This window comes from Pyrgilauda ruficollis, unplaced genomic scaffold (genome assembly GCF_017590135.1).
Source record: "Pyrgilauda ruficollis isolate IOZ18807 unplaced genomic scaffold, ASM1759013v1 scaffold167, whole genome shotgun sequence".
In the NCBI taxonomy this organism is placed as follows: Eukaryota; Metazoa; Chordata; class Aves; order Passeriformes; family Passeridae; genus Pyrgilauda; species Pyrgilauda ruficollis.
Genome location: NW_024515542.1, coordinates 631,525 through 649,915, shown reverse-complemented (window position 1 = coordinate 649,915; position 18,391 = coordinate 631,525). Strand labels below are relative to the sequence as shown.

General features: G+C 36.0%; 1 protein-coding gene across 1 annotated transcript in view; it reads left to right on the top strand.

Moving 5' to 3' along the window:
• The window catches only part of ADGRV1 (adhesion G protein-coupled receptor V1), a 282,378-nt gene that overhangs the window by 252,973 nt on the left and 11,014 nt on the right, over window positions 1-18,391 (top strand). The window lies entirely within an intron of this gene.

Below are 18,391 nucleotides of genomic sequence, written 5' to 3'. Positions count from 1 at the left end.
GAAATATATTTGATTTTTCTCTATATATTGCCATTTATTTGTTATATATATATTGACATATCAATATGTGCTTCTGCTCTGCTTCAGCAGTAGATGTGGTCTCTTTTGGCATCTTGCCTTAATGATAGTTCTTAATATCTGGGAAATAACTGTATATGTCAACAGGCCTGCTGAAGTTAATGCAGCATCTCTATTCACATTATGTCAGTATTGATCTTCCACATGAGGAAAAGAAACCTTTTACTTTTGTTCTTTCTGGCCCAAGAGAATCAGTAAATCCTGAAATATATAGTAATATTTTTCTTTGTTCAAAGGAGGTGAAAACATTTCAAATGCATAGTCTCTTCCTGTTTATTATTTTAAATTAAAACATGCATGGCTGGAGCTCCAACTCAAACAGTAGTAAACAAAAACTTTATTTTCAACTATGAGGAGCTTAATAACTTACACTCTGTGCTTTAAAAGTGGATTTTTATCCTTTGTTGGATTTTTGTCATGTACAATGTAATAGAACAGTATCCATTACATTTTATAACTATTTACTAACTGCTTTTTTAAAGTATAAAGCTACCATGTACTTAAAAGGAAAATAGCTTTTTGGTGTTGCCTACCCTGGGAGAAGTTAAAAAAATAGAGTAGCTTTTTCACAGTTCTACAATTATTAAATTTGTTTGTTTTAGTAGATGATTGTCTTCACTGCTTTGTAAATCTCCATAATAAAAGAAGTTTTAAAAATATTTCCTGGAATGCCCCCACACTTTAAATAACCATCCCATACGGACCATTCTTCTCTTTTGAAGTTACAATTTATCTAGTCAAGAAACGGAAAAGCTGATGTATGGTTCAAGTGATCAGACATAAAGCATGAAATGAAAAACAGGGAAGGAACAAGGTGAAAAGTCTGCAAATTTCTTTAATCTATGCTGCTCATCAAATAATCAGATACAACTAACTAACTCAGAGAAAATATCAGTATGCAAAGTCTTTGTGTAGAACAAAATTATGTATTACCAATACTGAATAAAAATGAAGGTTTTTCTGTGGGCAGGTGCAGCTTCAGAAAGGATTTTTATACCATGATCCCACCGATGAGGGGCTGGTCTTGGGGAGTACACACTTCCTGCTGAGAGTCATTCTGACCCACAGGCTATGCAGAGCCATGTGTATTCCACAGTCCAGTGTTCGTTGAAGATTTAATCTCAGCCAATCTGTTTGTGACTGGGAAAGGAAATGGGACTTGATAGTGGATAACACATTTTCATAAAGTAATAGAAACTACTTGTCTTTGTTATGCATTCTGTTGGCATCTTATTCTCATGTCTTTGTCAGCTCTCAGAATTGGTGATTGTTAGAACAAGCCTAATTTTCTGCAATAAAAACTGGGTTTACCATGTATAGGTGAGCGTTTCTGTTATACAACAAGCTCTGTTTCAGCTGGAAAGCAATTCATTGCTCATTAAGAGTTTTTTTCATGACAGAAAAGAGGAGATGAAATAGTTTACAAGAGGTAGAGGCCTGGTTCCCTGCTGTCCAGAAGCTGTGGACAGTGTAAAGAAGCAGAACATGATCCATTAAAATGTGTTGGATATTCAAATGGATTCAATACAGGAGATTGAAAGGACACTGAATATTATCCATTGTGTTTGTTTAGCTTTATGACATGCATTTCCCAGGAAATGCACTTGCTTGAAAAGCCATCCACTCAGTACAAATTGTTTCCAAGCACTTCCTGCAGGAAATGGTTCCCATCAGAGACAAGTTTATAGTAGGAGCTATTCTATTACATGGAGAGGAAAGTAACCCTTTCCCTGTAACTTCAGGAATAAATATGCAAATGGGAGGGCAATAGCTGGTTTACAAAATAAAAAGTACATTTAGAAAACCATGAAAGAAAAAGAAGTGTGTTGCGTATTTTGAATTCCTTAGCAGTATGCACCTAATTGTCCTACCCGGATAGCATCTGTGATGCAGAAACACACTCCATTGCTCTTGCATGATAAGCCTCAGCTCCTCATCTTTTCACTTGCAAAACAGAAAAAACGTTTACCTCTTTTCTTAACTCACAATTGTCATTGTGGATTTATTAACGTGTTTTTCTGGGATCAGGAGTGAAAAATAAGCTGCTGTCTTGAGTACTTCTCTCAAATATTTGTAATTTCACAAGCTCTTTTACATGCACTATACCCATCTAAAAATCACCATGTTTTTCCTGCAATTAGGGGAGTGTTTCTGATTTGTGTAGCTGACATCAACAAAGGCCTATTTGCATTTGATGGATCCAAAGTTCAGGGCAGTGGGTGGATCTCTTCCCATTGTTTGCAAAAGGGACAAAAAGAGGCTTCAGGCCTGTTCCAAGGCTATTCTCTGCAGCCGACTTTCTTAGTATAATCTAGATATTTCTTTGGCTGTATTTCCAGCAAACTGCCCTATACACTTCCATCCTCTATAACATAAGAGCGTATCTGCACTGTAAACTACAAGTTATTAGGTATGTCACAGCTACCCCAGTCACAGTTTCCTTGCAATAAGTCCCACCACTCCCCTCTCTCAGCAATAATTTAATTAATTTAATTTTTCAATAAGTAATTTTGAATTGAAACCTCACTCTTATGAAATACTGTGATGCTACCTACCAACAGTATAAAACCTCAGTTTTTTCAGGAATATCAGGGGAAAAAATAAATGGCAACTGGTAGGTGGCCCATTATTAATGACAGTATTCAAAAAAATCCTTTTGTGGTTTTTTTTGGATGATGCACATAAGGGTTAAATGTTTACCTGTTCTGTGTTTGAGCATACTGGACAACTCATGTCCATGTAATAAGCATCAGTGTTATATGCAAAGTACTTCTTTTCAAGAAACACAGGAAAAATCTGGAAGAGTTGGCTGGTGGTTTTCCAAACTGGGCAAATGGGCTGACTGCCTAATGCAATGTCTCAGTTTACAAACAAATTTCACAAAAAATTCTAAAAGTCAAGTTATTTGTAGTAGATTGCAATAAGAGAAAATTCAGAAGTTCAGGTACAAATACCTGAAAAGCCTTTAACAAGAAATATGGGCATGCAGAAAACAAGTGAACAGGTGCACATCCAAACCTGACATTGACTGGAGAAGATGAAATTAACCAAACTTCATTAATTAAACAAATTAATTAAAATAATTGAAATAGCAGTGACAATAGTGACAATAGTAGCAATCCAGAATGGGAGGAAAGGCTAGCTTGAGTAGAAAGGGAGATAAGATATCAAAGAAAACTAGTATGTTGGAAAAAAACCCAACCAACCAAAAAACTCCAAATATTATAATGAAACAGTAGAAAATATACTAAGAGAAATCAAGATGAAACAGTTTTAGAAGGAGAAATAAAGTTTTTAAAGTACCACATATTGTGATAGTAAAAAATGAGTAAAGATACACTGTTGTGTAAGCTGCTGCATTATATTATGCAGGAAAGCAAAAGTACACAGTTTATAAAGCTCATGCCAGTACTAGTCACAAATGAATTATGTATTTTTTCCAAGAACATACTATTCAACTCTGGGATGTAACCCAGGGACAGAGAGAGGGCCACCACTATAAATAGGCTCACTTCCTGTGTCTTACGACGTCTTCTGAGAGCTTCTCTGCTCTGATGAGTCTGAGGTAAACTAGAAGATCCCATGCAGTGGTACAGATTATCAAAGCCACACAAAACTAAACAGAACCCAGTACTAGACAGACATGAGATGCAAGTAAATGTAGAAGGCTGCCTACAGATTTTGCAAAAGGTGATTCTACACTGCAAATTAGCCCAAGAAAAGGCAATGAAGCCCTCACAGTAATGCCAAGGTAAGATGAACTACAATTTATATCAAGCCTATCAAGAAAAGGACATACACTTGTTCAGGTAGATACAGTCCAACCAAATCTTCTGTCACCTAAGTGCACAAACCAAACACAGTTAAAACACAGGCCAAACAATTCAAATACTACCCAAGATACAAAATAAAATATACATCCAAAGCAATTCACATCTGCATTTTGACATCTGTTCAATAAAGCTGTTTCTGGTCACTTGGATTCTTACCTGGAAGGAAAGACAACAGTATACTTAGAACCATTCACTTAACCTTGAAAGTTGTTGACTATGTGCAATTTTTTAAAGTAAAAATAACTACAATAAAGCAAGTAAAGAAAACATGTCACTTTGGAGACTTCACACTTTTTGACATCAACTAAATTTCTTAGTTTTATTCTTGATTGGACAGTAGCATTCATATGCATTATAGCAGCTGTGTAAACATAAGTTGTCCATGAGCCTTGATTACACTGTGAATCAAGAGAATGCAACAATTTTATATCCCTTTTTCTTTGTTTACAACTTCTTTCTTGAAGAAGAGTCCTCTCTGTTCCTAGTTACCACCTGAAACATACTTTAATATGTTATTTCTGTAATTATGAAATTATAGTTGAAGATTCCATTTAGCTCTTCAAGTCCATACATAATGGACCCCAAATCAGTCTATAGCTGAAGACAAAACAAAGTCTGCAGTGTCAAGTCAAAACAGAAAACATTGTTAGGATAGAACTGAAATACATGAGAAATGTATGTCAGAAGAGTACTTTGTGTTTAGAGCTGTGTTTATAATGTGTTTAAATAATACACAGTGAAAAAGTGCACTGAAGTGGGCTTTGATTTACTGGATTTTCAACTAATCACTGCAAAAAACATTTAGACTTTTCAGTGATATGCTTAAAATAGAAAAATGTGACCATTATACATTTTTTACAGTAATTAAATAACATTTTTAATCTTCCAGCCTCTATGAAGTTCCATTATTCATTCTTGAAGAATTTTACATTAACATATTTCAGCAAAAATCTCTTAACACCAGTTTTTTGCAACAGAAGGTGAAAAAGCAGTTTTAGGCATTCTCCATGGGAGGTGTAGTAATGGCCAGAATTATGTAGAACATAACAAGTAAGAAATGCAACTGCTGCAATTGGTGGAAATATATCTGCTGAAAAGGACTTGGGATCAGGTGTGTTTTTTTCATTTTCCACCTCCGTCAATATGAATCGACTTTTCTTACTGTGAAGAATAAAATAACAGCCCTGTTAGTTAGGTATCTGTAACAAATCACTCATCAGTGCAAATGCTTATTTTACGTGAAGACAGAGTAGTACTTTAAGTGCAGTTGATAATGACTTTGCTGGCCTAGGAAATAAGGAATCAGAAGTTGTCCAAACCAGGACAAAATTAGCCTAAAATAAATCTTCAATTGATATTTTTTAGAAGTGTTTTCCTCTGAAGAATCACAGAATCAGCTAGGTTGGAAAAAACCTTAGATATCAAGTCCAACCTATGACCCAACACCACTTTGTCAACTAGACCATGGCACTGAGTGCCATGTCCAGTCTTTTCTTAAACACCTGTAGGGATGGTGACTCCACCATCTCCCCGGTCAACCCAATCCAATGCCCCATCACTCTTTCTCTAAAGAACTTCTTTCTAATATCCTCCCTAAAACTCCACTGGCATGGCTTAAGACTGTATCCTCTTGTCTTGGTTGTTGGTGTGGACTAAAGATATGGTAAGTGGCCAAAAGAAACAGTGACTCTTTGAAACAGTGGCATGATATCAAAATAGGTTGTCTTTAACTCAAAAGTGGTGTGGAACACAATGAAGAAAGAATCCATGAAATAAACCTGGCAGACTTCTATACATCAGCAAAACTTCTTGTGCTACAGTGATTCAGTTACATCTACACTGTTCTAACTGTGTTTTGATTTTGACAACTAGAAGCCTGTTAGTTCAATAGCAGTTTTATTTATAAGTTCAACAGCATCTTATTTGTAAGATCAGATACTTAAAAATAATACCTGGTTTCAATGTATTGACATTATCCAAGCTATCTTCTAACCTGGACAAAATAAAAGCAGCAGATCTGTTTAACTCATAGCAGGCGTTTAAATACGGTTTCTCAGCAAAATTGAAGGAGTAAGATTTAATGAAAAAATAATGGTGAAAATAAAATGAGGATCGTATAAAAAATACTAACTGGATCTTGATATAAACCTTTACTTGAATTTTCCTTGTGTGCATGGCAGAAGAAATGCTAGTATAGCTGTTTTATTACAGAGATTTAGGTATTATTGTTTATTCAGAGGACTGATGTATCCTACGTAATGAAATGGATGAGTTTTAGCCTGCAGAATGACTTAGTAGGAATTATATGACATCCAATGACACTAAGTGCGGAATTATGCGCTAAGATACAAGTAGTGAAAGAATTTCTGCTATAAATTGATAGGCTATGTATATATGTATATACATATAAGAAGTAGAAACTGGGATGAATGTATCACTTATCTCAGGACAAATGCAAGTCAGCAGCATAATACAGATCTCAAAGAAGCAAATGTGATGCTCGCTTTGTAAGCAAGAGCAATTTAGATGCTATTGTAAAGGGTATTGGTGATGCATTATTTGGGATCCTGTGGACATGTCTAAGGCAATTGGTCAAATAGATGAATTTTGTATATTGTAGCAGTAGGGGAAAAAACCCATGAGCAGGAATTTGAAAATCTTATTTCAGAAGCCTGAAAGAATTTCACGTGTTATCTGTCATTTATTGCCTGTGTCAATACTAGCCTTGATCCAGTAGCTATATAATCACACTGTGTTGTCTTGCATGCAAAATAGTATACCCAAGTTTTTTAGTGACTTCAGTCTGTTTTCAGAATTTAGTCTCAGTAAGAACAACATTTTGAGTTCCAGCATCTTGGTTCTGTTCAGAAGCCAGTTGATGTGAGGGCACAGGCAAATCATTGAGCATCTTTCCTAGTTACATTCACTTTGTCTGCATCTAATAGCAGTGACAGCTGTGGGACAAACACTTAAACATCTAACCTGCTCAGAAACATTGATTGTGGTGTGACCTCATACCACTGAGTTTTTCAAGATATTCAATGTTTCCATCTGTTAAAAAAGTCCATTAATTTAAGGTGTTAACTGCAGTGTTAACTGTTGTAAATCAGTTATAAGTCAGTTTGTTTGTAAGTATGTGAATGTAATCTTGTCAGTGTTTCCTTTCCATATTGAATTTTGATGATGGATTATATTCTCCAAAATGGAACATGTGAACAGTGAGGTGTGAGGTCTGAATATAACTGCTTAGAAGCAGCTCTCTCAGGAGGTTTTCTGATGCATATGAGGACTGCAAATTTGAGTCTGGAAGGAGCTGAGCAACTGTGAAGCTGGAGCTAACCACAGTTGGGTGAAAATTGCTAAATTATGTTTTCTTTATTTTCAGCAAAATGTCAAGTATTGCTCTTTTGCTTTTGCTTTTACAAAGGTCAAATTGATTTAAAAAAGCATCAAATCAGCTTATACTGACAGCTGATTGTTTGTTTAAATCTTCAGATACATAGTTTTGCTGTTGCAACAGGACATGAAAAGTTTTAGTGACAAATATCCTCTATTATAAAACTAGGAACCATACTGAAAATTTTTTTTCTATATCTTCTTAAAGAAGACTGATCAGGAGATTTAGTTTGAGAGGGCTACCATTTTATTTTCTGTGTGTGGGTGCCAATGACTGTAAATAAAGCTCATCATCTGCTGGAGACTTGCTAATGTTTTGATTGGGCTTCAAAAAATATGAAAGAGGAAAGCAAGGTGAAAATTGTGATTTATCCTTATATAGATTCAAATACTCTGCATAACTGGTGGTAGATTTTGAAATTTTGGTATTTCTTATGCCCCAGAACCCTTTGGGATTAAGCTTTTGAGTTCCAGAAAAGAGAAAATTGTCATCATAATACACAGAGTGATTTCATTCTGAGTAAAGCAGAGCCAGCAGATCTTGCAGGATTTCATTCTGAGTAAAGCAGAACCAGCAGATCTTGCAGAACCTTTTTCTCATTCCTGACTTCTGAAAGGTAACAGGAAAACAGTGATTCTCAGCATAGAGACTTCTGTTTTCCTTTAGAGCTTTGTTATTCTCACACTAGCTTGTCTCCCCCATTATTAACCAAGTAGGCCAATGTATGTGACAGAAATTTTTACTTCATAAAAGGAATATGTATTTACAGATCTGTTTTTAATTCTCTAATTCTCTCTTTTAAATTCTTTAATTTCTTTTAGTGAACAGAAAAGACTCCCCACCACTGGGTACCTAATTTATCACACTGATGTCCAAAGACTTTTTATGTGGTCAGTAAGGAGGGAAATGTGATTCCAGAAGATGCTTCACCAGATATATGTGATATTCCTGCTTTCACTCAGTATGGCATTTCTGTATTTAGGCTCTGTGATTTCATCCCAACGACAATGCTGTTGTTAAGCATCTTTGCCCCTTTCTGGCTGGATTTTAAAAAAAATAGAATCTAGACATTGCATACATTGAAAACAGAAAGTCTGTAATCACCTATCCCAATAATTTTTGGGTTATTTCATAATCCTTTTTATTTTCCCCTAAGAAATAGGTAATCTCAGAAGGAGCAACAAATAATTTTAATCTGCATTTCCACAGAGTCTTTGCTTTGCAGATAACTACAGTGTAGAAGTCCTTCATAAAGCTCCAAGTAAGGCCATGGAGTCATGATGAGATACTTGGACCACTTGAAGGTTTTTTTTAAGAGTCACTCTCTAAAGTCATAGTCTAAACTCTAAGAAATAATCTAAACAATTTTTTAACCTGGATCTATTTTTGTGTGCTAAACTTTGTCTGAAGTTATTATACTAATCCCTTGAAAAACAGTTTAACTGTCCTACTTTCCTTGAGGACACATGAAAACCAACTGAGAAAGTTTCTTTAGAGTAGTTTCTTTATGAAACTTTAGAAATATTTAAATTAATGAAAATTTTGATAGTTTTGCAGCAAATATGTTTGTAGTAAACCACATAATTATTTGGTATATTTAGACAAATTTACAGAAATTTGGAAACATAAATATGGAAAATGAAAACTTGGAAATGTAGGACTTTTACCAATGTAATATAAATTTTAAGTTCATGTGTGGTAAAGATATTTCAAGAAACACACAAATAATAATTTTCTGCTTGTGCAAATCATCACAATAGCATATAATTATATATGAAAAACAGAGACTAAATTATTTTTTATTTACAATTTTTTTTTGTAGTTCATCTGTAGATAGCCATGTCTGTCTGACCAGCTTGTCAGTCTTCAGAGATGGGTATTATAATTTCATTATAGATGGCTGGAATAAAAACTACTGGAAGATAAGTGACTTTTCTGGGGCCAACACAACTGCAATATGAAGCAAACTTAATGGTTCCTACATTTCCAGTTTGATCTTAATTTATTAAACTACATTACCATTAAACTCTCAGTCTGTATTGCCTCAAGTACTTTATTTTTTAGATTGGATTGTATTTTCTAATTGGAAACCAAATTTATTTCTAATACAGCATTAAATTCCTGTAACAGTAGAAATTAGAAGGAGCTGTGGGATGAACGATTTTCAGGACAACCTAAATAAAGACCCTCTTCCTGGAAATGTCTCTTTTTAGATTGCCACCTTAATTTTCTTTGACAAAGAGCATTAGCACACACTGTTTAGCCACTTTTCTGACATGGATTGGCTTAGTTTCTAAAAATTATTTGTAATAGATAAAATTAGAAGGAAGAGATTGGTGTTATCATCCTTGCCACAAATTTCACTTCTGGTAATGTAATTTTATGTTTAATTTTACCTGTAGTTTTGCATGTAGTAATTCATTGTGCATGAACCTTAACCTAGGGCAGTGAGTGCAGCTGCAAATAACTGAATGCACATGCTTTGAGGACCTCTGTATCTGAATTCAGAGGAAGGTTCTGCGTAGAGAGCAGTTACTTAACATCTAGGGTGGAAGTTCGTCTGAATGTTATAACTTGCATTTTTGCTGAGTGTTCAGAGAACAATTGTGCCTTGTGCCTGGTTTATCAATATTAAATTACCTTTATAGAAACATCATTATATGGTTTTGTTTATATTGTTATAGATAATTACAGATACATACAAATATATATATATATATATTAATATAAATATTTGAATATATTTTTTATGTCTTAGTCACCGCAGACACCACTGTAAAAAACCCTCACAAGCTGTTGTAGCTTTGAAAGACTTAAGGAGAAACATGGACTGACTGTGAGGTATATGTGAAGAGAGAGGCTGTGGTTTTACACAGAGAGGCCTTGGAGAAACTGGCTTGGCTGACTTGAATAGTGTCATTATGTTACATTACACTGAAGTCTTCTGAGGGACCCTGCATCAAGGACCACCACCCTGGTGTTGATGGTGAAGACATTATGCCCAATATAAGAGCCGAAAAAGAAAAAACATGCTCAGGTTCTTTCCATTCCCAGTGTCCTCACTGGAATGGATTATTGAACATCACCCTACAAATTTCTGCATTCATTAAATTATATGAATTATTGTGATTATTAAATACATTAAATGACACTGCCACACCAGCCTATGAGAATTCCAGTAGTTCCCTATGTCACTGGTTTTATATAGATTATGTTTAATCTGTTTAACATAAAATTGCTTCAAAATCCACCTGCCTGGCAAAGTTTCCCAGTCTCATTTCAGAATTTCTGGCAAATGCCACAGGAGATTGCTTTTACATCTCACGAGGCTTTTCATTACCTACTTATCAGCCCATTTCTTCTGCTGACTTCAGCGAGGAGCCAAAATGCTTCTGCAAACATCTGAACATGCAGATTTTGGAGGTGGAAATTCAGTTAGGTCAGTATTCCCCATCAGGTCTGACTTATTAGTACCTCCAGGCTTATGGAGCTCACCTCTCTGTGTTGGTCCTGCTCAGCAGTCAGAGCCAGTTCTGTCTGGGAGGTATCTGCAGGGGGAACAAGGCTGGAGTTTTCTCCCAGCTCTGATTGGTGGAGGGATAATGGCAGAACTGGTAGCTGCCTTGCTGCCACTGGGAACAAAAAAGTGCAAAGGATGACAAAGTCAAAAAGTACTAAAGTAAAAAACAAAAACAAAACAATAATCTAAAGAACCATTTGTCAGAGCCATGCACTCTTCTTTGACTAACACTACAGCTCTGCAGCTGGTGGCTGTCTGTGTTTGCTCTGCACTGGACTTGCCATGCAGCACAGACAGCTCTGTCAAACACTGGATAATTTGGCAATGAGAAAACATGATCCTGCAGGGCCAGCAGGGCCATAGAAAGGTGCTGGAAAAGAATAGATGGTAATCTTCAGCCCTCACATAAAGCAGAAGATCTCAGAAGGACATATATGCTAAGCAATAGGAAAATAAAAGCTAAAATAAAAATAAACAAGCAAAAAAACCCAAACCTCAGAAGCCAAACCAAAAACAAAATAATAAAAAACAGCTGAGAAATGTATTGCTTTTAAAAACATGGGAAAGTCCATCCTTCAACAGTTCCTATAATTTTTTTCTTTGAACAAATCCTCCACAGATAGCAGGAATGGGTCACAGACCAGGTCATCTCAAAACATTTCTGTTAAGTGCTGCAAACATGTCTTAGGTAATTTCTGGCATTAATCCATTGCAGAAAATTTCCAAGAAGGAGAAGGGAGCTTCTCATTTTCCAACTATCTTTTGCTGACTATGAGTAAAGCTACTTTCTGGCAAAGTTCAATGAATGTACCAACACATAGAAACCAAATATTCCAATTGCTTTGTTTTGAAATATATTTATATATCCTTTCTTATTACATTGGTATGTATTGACATACAATATGTGCTTTTATTAGTACAATTAATAACAATTAGTACAATTAATAAATACTAATTACTAAATACTATATAACATATTAAATAATATTTAATTGTACTATACATATTTAGTTATGTTATATAGGCCATTACTCTCCCAAGTGTTGTACTTGTCTCAGAAATGCAGAGAGATCCCTGTTTAGAGCCATTGGAATTGCCTCAATGTTAATTTAATTTGCTTTCTATTTTCTGTAAATTTTCCTTCTTTTATATATATATATATATATATATTTTTTTTTTACATTTAGTTGGTGTTTCTGTCTGAGTCTGTCTAAAAAATCCTGATGGAAATTTTTGTGGCAATGTTCATTTCCAAAAAAATCAGTTGTAACACACAAATGCAAATTCTTGAAAGCTTTCTAAAAAAAGCCTCAAGACAATGGTTTCTAGTAGAAGACTGACAGTGGTGGGATTGAGTGCACCCCAAGCAAATTTTCTGGCAACACCAAGCCGTGTGTTGCAGTTGACATGCTGGAAGGAAGCAATGCCATCCAGAGGGACCTTGACATGCTTGAGACGTGGGTCCATGCAAACCTCATGGAGTTCAGCAGAGCAAAGTGCAAGATCCTACACTTGGGTTGTGGCAATCCCAAACGCACCTACAGGTTGGGCAGAGAAGTGAGTGAGAGCAGCCCTGAGGAGAAAGACTTCGTGGTGATGGTTGATGAAAAATTCAGCATGAGCCAGCAGCGTGTGCTCGCAGCCCAGAAAGCCAAAAGTGTTCTGGGCTGCATCCAAAGGAGCATGGCCAGCAGGATGAAGGAGGTGATTCTGCACCTCTGTCTCTCTCTTGTGAGACCCCACCTGGAGTGCTGTGTACAGTTCTGGTGTCCCAACAGAAGGAGGACATGGAACTGTTGGAGCAAGTCCAGAGGAGGCCAAGAAGTTGATAAGAGTACTGAAGCATCTCTCCTAGGTTGACAAAGTCAGGGCTGTTCAGCCTGGAAAAGAGAAGGTTGTATAGAGACCTACTAGCAACCTTCCAATAACTGAAGGAGGCCTACTGGAAAGCTGGAGAGGGACTGTTTGTCAGGAATTGTAGTAATAGGACAGGGAATAATGGGTACAAACTGAAAGAGGGGAGATTTAGGTTACGTATGAGGAAGAAATTTTTCACTGTGAGGATGGTGAGGTACAGGAACAGGTTGCCCAATGAGATTATGGGTGTGCCAACCCTGGTACTGTTCAGGGCCAATTTGGATAAGTCCTTGGGCAATCTGGTCTAATGAGAGGTGTCCCTGTCCATGGCAGCTGGTGTCAGGAGTAGATGATCTTTAATATGTATTTCAAACTCTTAGCATTGTATGATTCTGTGATCAAATCCCTATTTAGTATGAGTCTGTTTTTTGTTTGACTCTGAGTAGCACTCCTATGAAAAGAGATCTGAAGTGCTCTTTTGAGGTACATTTTATTCTCTCCTTGCACAGACTGGGGGTTTGTTATCTCAATCCAAGAAGTGGGTGATTTCCATGACAGAACCAAATTATGCCTCTACCTTCTCTTTTTGTTGAGTTGTCAGATATGGAAGGACATCTAGTCTTTGTCCTCATTTTTGCCCACATTTCCCTTTTCTTGAGAAGCATACCTAACCAAAACTATTTTATCTTCCTGCTTTATAAAACTTGTATTCTGTCATCTCTGAATCTGTGGAAAGGTAGTAAGTATCTATAGGATATTTTCACTAAAATCAAGGGAAATACAGAGTATAAATTGCTGACAGTTCCCATGAATATCACTTAAAAGCAAAGCCTGCTATACAAGAACTCCAGTTCTGAAAAAGTCAGTTGTCTGGCAAAATTGCTTCTTGTAATGACTTACACATCTGTTATTCTGGATGTAAAAGTCATAAAAAAGTCATTGTAAGATATTTGCTGGGGTCTTAGTTAAGGGATGGTTGAACGTGGTGACAACCTGTTTGGTTCCCTGCAGCCTTGCATGTCTGTAGCTCTTTAACTGGCTGCAGAGTCACTGAAGGATTTTCCAAATGGTCAGAGAATGTTGGAGTACACAAACACTCTTATTCCCATCAGTCTTGCTCTAAAACACTCAAGCAGAAGATATGACAAATAATTACACTGGTTATCTACAACAATTCAGTTCCGTCCAAGACAGAATTTTTTATGGTTTCTTGCATTTATGGCTTCTGAAGTTGCAGAGTTCTTGTTACAGCTTTTTATGGCACTGCAATGAAATGCTCCTAAATAGATTATCCAATCTGTCAGTCAGAGTAACAAGAATCAAAGTTCCTACCTTCAGCGTTCAGCTCAGTATTTCCTTCTTTCTCAGTTAAGTTTGAAATACAAAAATAGGGATTTCTTTGTATTTCTAGGATGACTGTATTAGAAGGAAGGGACAGAATCTTATTCTATCTCAATCTACACATTTGGCAATTTTGGCTAACCATCTGTATTTTCAGTGCATTTTCAAGCTTAACACCCCTCTTGTAATGTTGAATCTGTGCTCTTGAAACAACAAGTCCCAAAATTCCAACCAAAAAAAACCTTTAAAAAACAGAATAAAAGCCCCCAAGACCTATTCCACTACTTACAGTGCTGAAATAAGAGGTAAAAATGGCAGTTGTGTAGGAGTAGTTACAAGTGTGCTGAGAGCTATGCAAAATATTTATAGTGAATCCTGAATATCCAAGCAAATCGCTTTTTAAAGATGTAGCAAAGTGTGTGAACCTGTCAGATAAGACTTAGCCAAGTTTAGACTAAATCTGAGATGAGTGCAGTTTGCCAGAAAGGAAGTTCTGGCTTTGGCTTTGAGCAGGAATTGCAAGATTCAGCATTGTGTTGGCATAGCTGACTCTGCATAAAGAGAAACTTGGCAGTGCATACTAAAGTTTCAAATGAGACATTAGTATTAGGAAAACTTGTTCAAAATGCTGAAAGCACAGTAATTTTTTTCGTTATTACAGAATATACCTGTAACCTGTTTATCTGTGAAATTAAAACTTTACCAAAAACTGAAAGCACTCAAAATAAGTGCATCTCAGGGCAGACCTGTAAATGCACTTTCAATTTAATGATAGATACTTGAATTATTACTTTTCTTCATTCCATGTTTTAAGGTGACTTCTGTTCTTGTGTGTGTGTGTGTGTGTGTGTGTGTGTGGTGGCAGTTGGCTGGTTCAACAGGTGATGCCTGCTGGCATGGTATGGGTTTTGCAGTCCTGAATTACATTTATTTATCCTTGATTACATTTATTATTGTGTTTTTGCTTTTGATGTTAATTTTTAGGTCTACAGCTGTAACTGGCACAAATCTTGTACAGAGCAAAATGGGGTATAAATGCGTAAGGAATCAAAGTGCAGATAAGCAGTAAACGTTCATCCTTGAAACTGTGATAAGATAAATTACAGGATTGATAAGAATTACAATGGTTTCATCAAAACTGACACTTAACGGCAAATAAACACTCTAACATTTGATACACAGCAGATCCAAAGTCTACTTCCTAAATGCAATCATCAGCTGATGGAGTTGCACTGCTACAGACAGTTTTACAACAATCACTTTGAATGCTAAGAAACAGAACCACATATAAACAAAGGATCTTTGATTTATATTTCACTGGTTATTATTTCTGAAGAGCCATGAGTGGAAGATGTTAAGTGATGGCTTCAGATGTGTCATATGACTAAGATGATATCAATATCAAGAATATGATGTCGTAATGTCAAGAATAAAAGATCTTCAATCTGCTTTCAAAGTCAAATATGATTGAAGAAAACAATGGCAAAATAAAATGTACATTGAAAAATGCATAGAAAAATGCCATGCCTGCAATTTATTATAATTATCTCTAAAAACAAGGAAGGAAGGGAAGAAGGAAAGGAAGGAAAGCTTTCCTTGCAGAAATAGATAATTATATGTTTTGTGTTTGCCACTTGGCTCACATTATTAATACTACTGCATGTATGAATATTCAGTTCCATAACTAATAAAAAATTATTAGGAAAGATGATATTATCAAATTTATATCATGCATTGCACAATAGCATTGATTATGATTCCTTGAGTATGATTCCTTTAATTTTGTGAGTAATTTAATAAAAAGATTATCCTGGTCCCCCGGCGTATGCTTGTGAGTTGAGGAGCACGACTCCCAGTATATATGTAACAGCAGAGGTTGCTGGCACTAGGTTGATACTTTGGGGTTAGGGTTTAGGTTAGGTTTTTTTGATGAGAACTTCTAATAAAAAATAATATTTCCCATATGTTGTATTGCATTTTGTAGCCTAGGGGGCCCCCTGGGGGCCCCCCAGGATGCCCCCCCCCCCCACCCCCAAACGAACTGCGACACCCATAAATTTAATAGAGATGTCATTGCCAGTGTTAACTAATATCCACACCTTGACCAACCTCTTTTCAATCCTTTTGGAGGGTGTAGGTTCCTAGCAAGCCTGTCAGCAGAAATTAATTATTGTATTCATTTCATTCTTAGTCCAGCCAGCAAGGACAAAGTCTGTGAGTCTCTGAAAAAGTACAGGAGTTCCAGGTTGGCTAGAGTTGTTTATATGATAAACACACAAAAACATATATTGCAATGCCAACAACCTTATTTTCATAGCAATTTATGACTGTTTTTACAGTGTTAAAGGTTGAAGTGAAAACAAACATGGGTCAAAAGCATGATGAGAGATAGTTCAATTCTTAGACTGGTGCTTTTGAAAAAACCCACTGAAACTGTGAAAGCTGTGGTTGCACTGACAACTACCTAAGTATCTGCATGCTGTCCATTCTCTTTCAGAGTAAGCACCTTGGTAGCTGCTGTCTTGAAAAGAAACAGAAATCCATATGATTAACTGCATGACATCATGCGTATGGTCTTTGGAACTCAGTGCTATCTGAGCAGGACCATTTGACTTATTTTAGCTTCCTAACCAACTTCCTGGGAGTTCTTAACAAGGACACAGGACTAGCAGAATATGACCACAAAACTCTTTTGGTGCTTCAAACAAAACTACAGTGATGGTACAAAGAAACTCAAATCTACAGAGCATTATCTTCTTGAGATTCTAGATTTGGAGAGGAATATAGGTGAAAGAAAGATCCATCCTTTGTCCAGCCAAGCTAGGAATTCTCTGACCAGCAAGAATTCCTGTGTAAATGTATTGCCTTCTTAGGAATGTTGGGTTTCATTAGGTATAAGCTTCTGTTTGTAAGACATTGCTCTAACAATTTACAAGACGGGAAAAGTAAAAGATAGTTTTTGGTTCTGCTATCTGTCTCAGCCTTTGACTTCTCCTGTTCTTAGCTATTAAAATAACTTCCCTGTGTCTGTGTGATTACTATGGAAGGACCCAGAGGAGTTGTTTCATCATCCATCTGCAGAGAGTTACATCAGGACACAGACCAAATTAAGGAGATAATTGTGACATTTTATTCCATGGGTATTTGTTTTAGAAAACTGGGTGTCCACACTTGAGGCTACACAGGAGAGTGATTTGTCATGAACCTTGTATGCCAATGCCTTGTGTCTCTGCAATTTTAAAAGACAGGGCTGTGCAGCATCTTCAGCTAATGTTTTTTTCTTAAAAAGTACAAAACCACTTGAAATGTTTGTGCAACTTTTGTGGCTAGGCCCTCAGAGACTGAACTGCCAGAGACTACTCTGAATTTTGTAATGTCACTATAATCTCTTCTTCTTGGGGGTTTTATCCTTTTCATATCCATAACAAATTAAAATAAATCCATTTGCTAGCCCTGTTATGTTTGATGTATATCAGAGTCCTTGAACTTGTTTATAGAATGAAAGGATATTTTAGTGCCTTTTAACGTTTGTCTCAAATGTGTTTACATCTATTTTATAGAATGTATTTGTTTGTATGTATCACAAAGAAATTTCTTCTCAGTGAACTGCTTGAGTTGTCATGACAAATAAACAAAAATCTGGAAAAGCAGGAACATGTTTTCTCAAAATAGTTTTTTATTGGTTTTAGCACTTTTGTTTGGTAGTCTTCTGTTAAAAAAACTCACATGCAGAGCTGTATGGTTTTATAGCAGCTGTGTGAGAGTATTTCCAGTGTTTAACCAGCTGAGATTGAAATCCTGTTGAATCCCATTAACTTTTCTTATGTGTCACTTGAGACCAGATGATTCTGTCATATCATTTTGGTAATAGAAATTATCAGTTTATGTATCATCAAGTGCTGTTGGGTATTTGCAGTCTCTTTTCAAGTATTTTCAAAATTCCTTTTGTTAGGAATTCACTAATATAATTAGACAAAACTCCTTACTATTTGTAATCCCAGTTAGTACTTCCATGCCAGTGGATACCTTTAAAATTAATTGTTCTGTTTTGTACAATTGGCTTCAGGATTCTAGAGAACAATGTGAATTAAAAAAAACCATTGCAAATGGAATTGTATTGCAGCAATTGGTAAGAATGCAGAAGACTTCATTCTGTACTATTTTGGTAACCCTTTCTTTAGTAATTATTGAACAGGTTGATTTAACAGTGGAGTGAATTATTTTCCTTCAGTATTAGTGCAACTTTAAAATAAGTCATCTGACTTAGTGATTCTTACTGAGAAGTTCAATTACTGGATTTCTTTATAAGCACAAGACATGGTTTTATTATTTGTCTTGGCTCAGACTAAAGGTCAAAATTAGCAG